The following is a 12155-nucleotide window of genomic DNA, read 5'->3' as shown; positions in this document are numbered from 1 at the left end:
AAAATGTATTTAAGACAGGTGTGGCACCACATACCTGTGGTCCTAGCTACTGGGGAGGCTAAAGTAGGAGGATCACTTTAGCCCATAATTTTGAGACCAGCCTGGACAGCATAGTGGTACCCTATGTCAAGAAAAAATCAAACAAATGGGACACACATTACTGGACTTGAATGTTTGTAGAGGAACCTTGAGGTTGAGAATGGTCACTTGTTCTATTTCTGCAGATGATAGAAAGTTTATCATCCAGAAATTTCCAGAGAAATGAATAATGTGTTAGTCACCTTTTTTTTTCTCTGTGAGAAAATCAACCTGAAGGAGAAGAGATTTATTATCCTCACAGTCTTAGAGGTTTCAGTTCATAGTCACCTGGCTCCATTGTTTCTGAGGCAGAATGTCATGTGATGACAGGGAACAGGTGATGGAGCAAGTGTCTCACCTCATGGAAGATAGAAGGCAAGGGTGCAGGGAGGCAAGAGCAAGAGAAACAGGGGGCCCAGGACAAGACTGTCTTCAAGGACACAGCCAAGTTACCTACTTCCTTCCTGTTTCCTAGTCCCCACCTCCTCAAGTTTCTACCACCTCCTAAAAAGGCCACCAGCTGGGGACCAAGCTTTTAACAGATGATCCTTTGGAGAATATTTCAGTTCCAAACTCCAATGAATGATGGAGTTTTAAGAGAAGAGTCCAACATTCTATATTATCTGCTTCCTATTTCGGATGAATAAAACATACCTCTTATTCCATAACAAGGTAAATTTCTGGTACCATTGAGAATGTTGTGATATGTTAATCCAGGGAATTAAAGAAAAGGCAATAGACCCCCCCTCCTTAAAAAAAAGCTATTAGTACATATTCATCGTACAAAATATTGGGTTTTACTTTGATATATTCCATGCATGCATATAATGTACTTTGATCATATCCACACTTCCTGCTACCCTCTTTGACTTTTCTCTCCATTTCCCTTTTGTGTCAATACTACAACTGAGAAAAGAGAAGTATTACTTGAGTGAACATAAATAAAAAAGAGAATTTTCAGATGCAAGATGAATTACAGCAAGCTTTGACCATAAGCTTGGAACTTGTGATACTCCTGCCTCAGGGATTACAGGCATGGGCCACCATAGTGGGCTGTTTTTCTACCTACGGTGACAGGAATTTCAGAAACAGGTGAGTAAATTGAGGAGTCATCTTGTGATTGTCAGTAAGTCATGTGGGCATACTTTTAAGACCAAGGGGTGCACTTAATCTGTGGGGTTTCTGCTCATTCCTTAATTGAATTATAGGACACCCAGATATGTGCAGAGAGTTGGAGAATAACTTGGTGTGGAAAACTCTAAACATTTGGTGTCAGAAGTGTTCTGGAGTGTATTATGAAAGAGGACACCTGGTTAGTTGGAGCATTACAGATACCTTTCAACCTTACAGTGGACCATAGTCCCATCTTCCCCATTGAGTTCTGCACCTCAGTCTCACTGGGGACCCTATCGTACATTGTTTCCTTCCTTTGCTACTCTGCCTCATCCCAAGAGGTAGTACCTGCTTTCTGTATGCCATTTCTGCATTCTTTGGAGCCTTCTTTTACTTCTTTTAGTAGAAAACCACCTTTAATTGTTAATTCTTTTTACTTTTTCAGTGCTAGGGATTAAACCCAGGGCCTCAGGAATGAATAAGTCTATATTAAGTTTTCCTTATTCAAATGATTTATGTGGTTTCTGGACTTTGATGGAATCATCTAAACCACAATAACCTAGTACCTGTTAAAGCAGGGTGCTGAATTGCTCAGAGCATGTGAGAAAGAGTAACTGAGGCATTAATCAATTTAGTAAAATGGTTAACTCCTACAATAAGGAAAGGAGAAGGAGGAGGATGGAAGCAATAGTGTTCATCTCTTCACTCCAAAATTGTTGTACCCTCATCTCCCTGTCAGTCTACTTTGCTGAGAGCCACGGCTGAGTCTGTATGGCCCCTGGCATTTTGCCAACAGTATTGATTGACAGGCGAGGCATTACTATCCGCCTCTGCCGCAACTTTTGAGTTCTCGCACTATTTTGGAGTTCTCCTGGGGATTTCCGGGGATTCCCCGAGAGTTCCCATTGGTTGGGGAAGTGCAGGAGGAGGGATTTTCCGGGAGAGATATTTCCTGCTGGGGGTTCCTGGACAAGCCTCGTGGCGTGTTCGGGAGGATTCCCCGGGAGCTGTGTGAAGTGTTTTCCTGCAGTTTAAAAATAAAGTTTGTTCCTGCTTCAGTGGCTCGTGATTTGTGCCCAGCCAGACTGCGGCACTACTTCAGAATTATATCATCTGATTTAGAATGTGATGACATTAATGCTAGATCATGTTGCTCAGAATTTCTTGGCCATACCATTTTCAGCATGTTTTGCTTGTTTCACTTAACTGCTTCATCTTTCCTCTCAACTTACCTGTTGGTACTTGGAATATAGATTCGCTCATTATGGTGCCAAGTGGTAACATGGGGGGTTACAAAATTAAGGTCAACTGAAGTCACACATGAAAGAACCCATGACCAATCTTTGTTTCCACTTGCTTCATTTCCTCATGAATTTTTATAATATGATTTTAGCTGTGATCAATGACTGATGCCAGAGAAACTGTGGTTGGAGTTAATATACACTACAGTGTCATATGATCAACCCAAACTGAGTCATAGAACATACACAATTTATACATATCAATTTCAAGCAAGGAATTAGATGACAGCATCAAAAGCCTATCAAAAAAATAAAATCCTGAGACCAGGCAGATTCACAGCTGAGTTGTACAGGACCTACAAGGAAGAATTAATACCAAATACTCCTCAAATTATTCCATGAAATAGAATAGGAAGTAGTCCTTCTGAACTCACTCTACAAAGTCAGTATCATCCTGATACCAAAACCAGGCTGAGACACATCAAGGAAAGAAAATTTCAGACCAATATCCCTGATGAATATTGAGGCAATAATTCCCAATGACATTCTGGCAAACTGCATACAAGAGCATATTAAACAAGTAGTACACCATGATCAAGTGGGGTTCTTTCCAGGGATGCAGAGTTGGTTCAACATATGGAAATCAATAAATATAATTGATCACATCAATAGACTTAAAGAATCATATGATTTTATCAATTGATACAGAGAAAGCATTTGACAAAATACAGCACCCTTTCATGTTCAAAACACTAGAAAAACTTGGAACAGTAGAAATATACCTCAACATTGTAAAAGCTATCTATGCTAAACCCTAGGCCAACATCATTCTAAATGGCGAAAATTTGGAAGCATTGTTTCTAAAAACTGGAACAAGACAGGGATGCCCCCTTTCACCACTTCTATTCAATATAGTCCTTGAAAAACTCTGGCCAGAGCAATTAGACAGATGAAGGAAATTAAAAGGATACAAATAGAAAAAGAACTCAAATTATTATTTGTTGGTGGCATGATTCTATACTTAGAGGGTCTAATAAACTTCCCCCGGAAAACTTGTGGAATTAATGAATAAATTCAGCAAAGTAGAAGGATATAAAATCAATACCCATATATCAAATGCATTTCTGTACATCAATGATGTACTCTGACAGAGAAATTAGGAAACTTATCCCATTTGCAATGGCCTCAAAAAATATATAAAATCCTTGGGAATGAACGTATCCAAATAGGTGAAAAACCTCTACAATGAAAACTACAGAACACTAAAAAATGAAATTGAAGGAGATCTTAGAAGATGAAAAAAATCTCCCATGCTCTTGGATAGGCAAAATTAATATTGTCAAAATGGCCACACTACCCAAAACACTATACAGATTCAATGTGATTCCAATTAAAATTCCAATGTAATCCCTTATAGAAATAGAAAAGGCAATTATGAAATTTATTTGGTAAAATAAGAGACTCAGAATAGCCAAAGCAATCCTTATGAAGAAGAATGAAGCAGGAGGCATCACAATACCAGACCTTAAACTATACTACAAAGCTATAGTATCAAAAACAGCATGGTATTAGCATCTATATAGACATGTAGACCAATGGTATAGAATAGAGGGCACAGAGACAAACCCAAATAAATATAGTTATCTTATACTAGACAATGGTACCGAATAGATAGCCTCTTCAACAAATGGTGCTGGGAGAACTGGAAATCCATATGCAGCAAAATGAAAATAAACCCCCAACTCTCTCCATGCACAAAACTCAACTCAAAGTGGATCAAGAACCTAGGAATTAGTCCAGAGACCCTGCGCCTAATAGAGAAAAAAGTAGGCCCAAATCTTAATCAGGTCAGATTAGGCCCTGATTTCCTTAAAAAAGAGTCCTAAAGCACAAGAAATAAAATCAAGAATTAATAAATGGGATGGACTCAAACTAAAAAGCTTCTTCTCAGTAAAAGAAACAATCAATGAGGTGAAGAGAGCCTATGTTTTTGGAGCAAATTTTTGCCATGCACAAGTCAGATAGAGCACTAATCACCAGGATTTATAAAGAACAAAAAATTAAATTACAAAAATTAAATTACAAAAAATTAAAACAAACAAACCAGACAATCCAATCAACAAATGGGCTAAGGAGCTGAATGGATACTTTTCAGAAGAAGATATACATTCAATCAACAAATATATAAAAAATGTTCAACATTTCTAGTAATTAGAGAAATGGGAATCAAAACTACTCTAAAATTTCATCTCACACCAGTCAGAATGGCAGTTATCAAGAAACAGACAATAATAAATGTTGGTGAGGATGTGGGGGGGAAAGGTACACTCATACATTGCTGGTGGGACTGCAAATTGGTACAACCACTCCACAATAGCTAAACTGTGGAGCCAACCTAGATGCCCTTCATTGGATGAATGGATAAAAATTAAATGAAATTTTACTCAGCAATAAAAGAGAATAAATCATGGCATTTTTAGGTAAATGGATGGCGTTGGAGAAGATATTGTTAAGTGAAGTTAGCCAATCCCCCCAAAAAACTAATGCCAAATGTTTTCCCTGATATAAATAGGCTGACTCGTAGTGGGGTAGGAAGGGGGAGCATGGAAGGATCAGATGAATTCTAGATAGGGGAGAGGTGTGGGAGAGAAATAGAGGAGGCTGGGGATTAGCAAGGATGGTGGAATGTGATGGACATCATTATCCAAAGTACATGTATGAAGACATGAATTGGGTATCAATCTACTTTATATACAAACAGAGATATTAAAATTGTGGTATATATGTGTAATAAGAATTGCAATGCAAAAAAAAAAAAAACAAAGTACATATGTAAAGACATGAATTGGCATGAACATACTTTATATACAAAGATTTGAAAAAGTGTGATCTATATGTGTAATAAGAATTGTAATGCATTCCACTGTTGTGTATTTAAAAAATAAAATCAATTAAATTAAAAAAAATGGTGCAATCAATATGGAAAGCAGTATGGAGATTACTTAGAAAACTTGGGATGAAACCACCATTTGACCCAATCCTTTGTCTATACCCAAAGGATGTAGTAACACAGCCACATCATGTTCATAGCAGCTCAATTCACAATAGTTCAATTGTGGAAGCAACCTAGATGTCCTTCAGTAGATGAATGGATGAATAAACTATGGTATATACACATAAAAGACTATTACTCAGCATTAGAAGAGAATAAAATCATGGCATTTGCAGGTAAATGGATGGAGTTGAACAATATCATGATAAGCGAAATAAGCCAATTCCAAAAATCGAAACGCCGAATGTTCTCTCTGATAAGTGGATTCTGGTCCAAAATGGGGAGGGAGAGGCATGGGGAAAATGGAGGAAATTTGATTGGGTAAAGGGGAGGGAGGGTGGAGAAAGGCCATGTGGGCAGGAAAGATGGTGGAATGAGATGGAAATCATTACCCTAGGTACATGTAAGACTGCACATAGGGTGTGAGGCTACATAGTGTACAGCAGAGAAATGAAAATTTGTCCTGCAATGTGTATAATGAATCAAAATTAATTTTGCTGTCATATGTACCTAATTAAAAAAAAGATACACTACAGTGAAAAATTGTGGAGATAGTGACTACTTACATCATCCTGAGAACCATGATCATAGCAGTATATAATTTTGTATTTGAACAAGATAGTATTTTTACCATATAAAGTATTAAAAAAAAACAGAAGAATATTACTTGTCATATCCTTCCTTCCATTTAGCCTGTACATTTATGAACTATATTATTTTTGAAGGAGCTACAGGCACACTTTTTTTGAAACAGAAAAGATGGTATGCAGATAACATGATTTCATCCATACAAAATAGAAATAAATCTTTTTAAAAGTGGACCAGCTCATATAAAACCAACTACTTATAGTACAGCTAAAGTACATACACACAAAAAAGTTACTGGAATGCTCAGAATAAGATTTTTTTATTTTTTTTTTTTGCTGTTGTTGTTTTTGCTTTTTTTTTTTTTTTTACAATTTTTTTTCTCCTTTGAGATGATAATGAACATGGTCACATCACAAGTAAAGTCAGAATTAGGACAGAGAATGCTCCAAAGGCTGGTTTGGTCATCCGAGATCATTAAAAATGGCTGATCCCTAACAAAATTATAAAATGCAAATAAAACATATAAACAAGTTTTCCTTTTTCAAAGTACTTTTAAGAAAAAAAGCAGGGCCTTGGAAGTATTGGTTCTGTTTTCCTCCCCTGTTGCAAATTCACGTTGTAATTTTCATTGGGTGGTGAAGAGCCCATGTCATCTGCTGGTGGCACTGCTCGAGGTGGGCCAGCGGGTGGGCAGGCCTCTCTACTGGAAGGTGACCACGTTTAGATTCTGAGACGGGAAGTGGAGGGTGAATAGGTCACGGTGGCCTTTTATTTTTAGTTTAACTTTTCCTTTTTTGCTGTCTAGTCTTCCTCATCGGTCTTCTTCTTGGTATCAATATCATCCTCATCATCATTAGCTGCCCGTTTTCCCGTAGCTGCCTCAGCCTCCTCATCTTCATCTGCATCCTCTTCCTCACCATCACCTTCCTCCTCCTTCTTTTCCTCACCACCCTCTTCCTCTTCTTCATCTACCTCATTGTCAGCCTCCTGCTCCCCATTTTCCTCTTTAACATTCCCATTAGCAGGGGGTCTCTTCCATTCTCTGCCTCCTCCACAATTTCCTTCTTCTCCTTTAAGTACTTGGTGGTGATTTCAGAGCTAGTGTCCACAGGCCACGTCTGACATGGTGGAGCGTGCCAGTGATCCCATACAGTGGGTTAAAAAGGAAACTAGAGTGCAGGGACTGTGGCGATAAAGCTGCCGGAGTCCGTGGCTGCAGAGGAGGCGAGTGGAAGTGTTGTGGCAGTGGGGAGCTGTACCCAGGAACAATGCAAAGATGGCTTTTCAGAGCAGCCAGTCGAGATGAGAGGTTTTGCTCCAGCATATGCTCCCCCATGATGAGCTGAGTCACCCCAAAGCATCAGGGCAATCCATGTGATCAGTTATATTCACTGAACAAATATTTATTAAATAGCCAGGATATGACAGGCTCAGTAATCCCAGGCTTTGGGAACACATGCACACCACCATGAAATTTATATTCCAGAGGAAATTTGGACATCAATCAAATAATGAAGACTAAAACTGTAAGCTGAAAAAGCTTATGTATGCTTAATGTGTGTTAAAAGGATTTTCCAGGGTTACTTTTACCATACATAAGTTTTACCTGCCTAAAAACTTTGTGTAAGGTGAATAGCTTTTTTTCTCTTATCCTGTCCCCAAAACACTTTATTTATATATATATATATATATATATATATATATATATATATATATATATATATATATAAAATCACTGGGAATGTGCCTCTGTGATTAAGCACCCGTGGGTTCAATCTCTACTTCAAATATATATATATATATATATATATATATATATATATATATATATATAGAGAGAGAGAGAGAGAGAGAGAGAGAGAAGAGAAGAGAAAAAAACTATTCACCTTACACAATGTTTTTAGGTAGGTAGAAATATTTTTCTAGTAGGGATGAAACCAAGGGGTGCTTAATCACGGAGGCACATTCCCAGCCATTTATATTTTTTATTTTGAGACAGAGTCTTACTCAGTTGTCTAGATCCTTGCTAAATTGCTGAGTCTGGCCTCCAATTTGTAATCCTCTTGTCTCAGCCTCTTGAGCTGCTGGATTTATATGTGTGTGCCATTATGATCAGCTTTTTCTTTTTCTTAAATGCACTGATCTTTAGTTTCCAGTTACACAGTTTCCATGTGTGTATACCTGAAGAAGCACCCCAAATTAAGATATGAAATCTTCCCTCACCCCAGGAAGCACCCTGATACCTCTTCTTGTCTTAACTACCTCCTCGGCCTGCCAGAGAGCTCCTCATCTGACTCTGTCACCACAGCTTCCATCTGTCTATTCTTTAACTTCACATATTTGGAATCCTACAGCATCTGGCATTTTATTTATGTCTTGTTTCCTTTAATCCCTTCCACATTTTTAAGATTACTTTTTTTAAAACTTGATTTTATTCACATGCTTTTTTTAATGTGGTGCTGAGGATTGAACCTAATGCCTCGCACATGCTAGGTAAGCTCACTACCCCTGAGTCACAACCCTAGCACCACAGTTTTAAGATTTCTTGTCTGCACCTTCATACCTTCTCTGTCTTCCTTCTGGAAATTGCCTTTCTCTCTGCCACATTCTAGCCACAAGGGGGCAGCAGAAGCCGAGGAAACCGGGTGATACTGCCTGGGTGGCCTTTCCATTGGCCCAAGAGTGATCTGGCATCCATGGTGCACCCTCTTGCTGGATCTTGTCGTTCCTTCCTCTCTGGGAGGGAGTTTCCAAATGGTTCTGGACATGCCCTCCTTTTTTTAAAAAAAATATTTTTTTATTTGTCAATGAACTTTTATTTTATTTATTTATATGTGGGGCTGACAGTTGGACTAGGTGCCTCACACATGCTAGGCAAGCGCTCTACCACTGAACCACAACACCAACCTCACATGCCCTCCTTAAAAGTTATGTATTTTGAAAATGCAGCTAACAAATATGTACACATATTATTCAGCGTATAAGAACAAATAGATATAAGGGTAAAATTTTTATGATAGAAGTTCTGATGTACTCTTTACCTTCCCTTTTGCCCCCCCCCCCCCCCCCCAGGTCCCTGGAGCATTCCAAGTGCTGGTGCCCCCAACTCTTTCAGATTTAGACTGTGCCTTGGGACAGACCTGCCCCTGTCAGTGTTTGTCCATGTGACCCTGTGACCTTGGATATCTTCCACTATTGTAGAGACACCATCCTTCAGCTCTAGAATGAGGACAGTGAGAACCACCTCATGGTATTGTACTAAATCATCATGGGAATGAGGTATAAAATGTTCAAGGTAAAATGACCCTCAGTGAATGGTGTGCCGAAGTATTTCTTGGTGGTTATTGGAGAGCAGAGGCCCTGTCTGTGCCTGAGAGGAGGAGTCTCTGTGACAGGACAGGAACAAGGTGTGCACCATTCTAGGGAGTGTTAGAATGTGCCTCTTGGGGCTAGACAGGGACTCTCTTGCCCTGGGCCCCCCTCTACTTCTCTGAGGGGCAGAGGTCAACCTTTGAGACCTCTAGGCCTTTTTCCATGATCCAGTTCTGAAATCCCTCCACTGGGACTCACCTGTTTCACCCTTGAACATACATGGGCCTGACCTACCTGGGATTGGGAACATCAGTGAATTCTTTCCAGGTCACTGATGGGTCACACATATGGTCAGTGCCTGTGCTGGCTCTCTGCAACTGATCTGACTTGGAGTAACTGGAGAACATGTTTCAGATACTCTGGGCCCATGTGTCCGTTCTGGTGTCACATCTCCTAATAGGCAGACCAAATGCCAGGTCTGACCTTCCAGCCTCCCTTTTCTTAAAAAAAAAATTAGTTGTAGATGAACACAATACCTTTATTTCATTTACTTTTATGTGGTGCAGAGGATCAAACCCAGTGCCTCACATGTGCTGGCCAAGGGCTCCACCACTGAGCCACACACACAGCCCTGCTCCTTTCTTTTTATGGTAGCTTTCTCTCAGTTGGCTGTCTTTTCCTTTTAAATTTTTATTTATTGTTTGCTTTTCATTAGTCTAATACATTTCACTCAATTCTCTATAGGCATGTATATTTTTCTCCCTCTAGCCTCACTCCCTTACCCTTCTCTATCTCAGGGCTTTAGTGGGAGGGATACTTTATGTCCCTGGAATCTCAGATGAGGAACAGGTGAATCGCTCATGCAGAAGGTGATGGGGCAGGTGCTCCAGTCAGGAGGGCTCAGTAGCTGAATTCAGGGTGGGGCTGGGCCAGGGCCAGGCTCCACTAAGAGAGAGAGGCATAAGGAGGTCTCTCAGATACTGGTGGTTGGATATTTCAGGATGTGTTCAATCCGCAGTATGAACTGAATTGGGGGTATGGGAGAGTTAAATACTTTATATCAACTGTCACATTTTTAGAATCTCAATGAATTTAATACATTTTACATTAACCATTGTTTTATGGTTTTGGCTATTATCCGAAGCTATTTAGAAAACATTTAATATGGGAAAAGATAAGAGGTATTTATTACATGTTGGTCATAAAAGAAAGTTAATATTAACCTCATTAGTATTAGGATCATTTAAGTTTATACAAGAAAATTATTTGTAGTTTACTGAATAGTGTTTCTTGTCAAAGCAGGTGAATGGCGATCCTGACGAGCTGGGAGAGGACAGTGCTGATGTTCGGTGTCCCCTGCCAGTGCTGGTCAGGTATTCTGCCAGTGTTCTTTAAGGAGACCTGACCTGCACTTTGTCACCACTTCCACCCCCTCCTCCTCAAATGGAAGGCAAAGTGCACCTTGGGAGGGAGAATGCTCAGGTCAGGGTGAGATAAGCTTTCTGGCCATGTAATTGAGGCAACTGAGAGTCCAAGGTCCCTTTCAGGATCTTGCTCACTTGAGTTACCTGGGGCAGGGGGCTGGGCTGGGCTGGAGATGTGGTGGTGGGAGGCAGTCTCCTGGCACATCTAGCCTCTCCCTCCTCTAGGAAGTTACTAGATTGATATTATCAGATGGCAGTGCTCATGGCTTTATCTCTGCAATTGTAATAATGAGAACCATAAGTAAAATTTATGTAGCACAGCTCTTGATAATTAGTAGGGATTCCATATAATTTTGTTTTCTTCTTTTTGTATCATGTCCCTAACATTTCCAAGTTACAGTTTGCCCTTAGGGCAGGGATTGGTGGTGGCATTGTGGGGGTGGTTGTGGCATTTCACCTCTAAGTGGGTTGTTCTGCAGTGTTCCAGGAAAATTGTGGGTACCCTCTTTTTGCTGCTCTGCTGTGCTGCTTTCTTCCTGGTAAAGGGAGCAATGTCCAGAGGGCAGGGCACACTCTGCCCAGGCTCCCTTTGCAAGCTTTCGCTTTAGATGGTGGAAGGAACCAGAGAGGGGTTGCTCCTCTAACTGGGAGGGCTTAGTGGGGTCCCCGTGTCAGAGACTCTGCAGAGATCACTGCAACTTATGTCTGGCTCTGCTTTTTCCCCCTATTCCTGGGGACCAACTGCCTTTTGGAAATGAGGAATTTGGGACCCCAGCATTGGATTCGGAAGCAGAGGGTAGGGCTCTAAGTGCAGTTTGGGGCAGCTGCAAATTCTGAGGGCAGCTTTGGGGCCTGCTGGGGTCCTTGTGACTCTGACCTATCTCCAGCTGCTGTGTTTAGGGACGCTCCAGGAAGTCACAGCCTTTCATAGGTGGGAGAACACAGAAGCAGGTAAGTTGGCTTTGAAGATACCTCTGACCTAAGAGGAGGAAACCAGGGAGAAGCTGGTGGCAGAAAGAAGCTACGGATGAGCTGGTGTGAGAGGCAGTGGGAGTGCGTAGGTGAGACAGTCTTGTTCTAGGAAGAACCAGAAGAAGCTTAATGAGGGTTGTTCCTATATTCATTTGTTTTAATGATATTTCTGTAACATTTTCTGGGCCCAGGCCCTGTTCTAATTACATGTAGTGACTATAAATTCACCTCATTTTCATTACAAACTTGGGGGGTAGATGTTGTAAGTATGCCCATCATACAGATAAGGAAATGGAGGCCAAGAAGTTCATTTGGAGAGTGGCTGAGTCTGGAGGGCAGCCTAGAAGTTGGCTCCCAGAATTTGTTCTTCCCAAT

At 40.4% G+C, this 12155-nt stretch overlaps 2 pseudogenes; one reads left to right on the top strand and one right to left on the bottom strand.

Annotated features, from left to right (window-relative positions):
- Positions 1-1869: 1869 nt before the first annotated feature.
- On the top strand, positions 1870-2601 carry LOC114099318 (protein cornichon homolog 4 pseudogene; annotated as a pseudogene).
- Positions 2602-6771: 4170 nt separating this feature from the next.
- LOC139706129 (prothymosin alpha-like) lies at positions 6772-7408 on the bottom strand (annotated as a pseudogene).
- Between the last annotated feature and the right edge of the window lie 4747 nt (positions 7409-12155).

Source organism: Marmota flaviventris, chromosome 6, assembly GCF_047511675.1.
Source record: "Marmota flaviventris isolate mMarFla1 chromosome 6, mMarFla1.hap1, whole genome shotgun sequence".
NCBI lineage: Eukaryota > Metazoa > Chordata > Mammalia > Rodentia > Sciuridae > Marmota > Marmota flaviventris.
The sequence above is the reverse complement of the archived record's forward strand: the minus strand, read 5'-3'. Positions and strand labels throughout refer to the sequence as shown.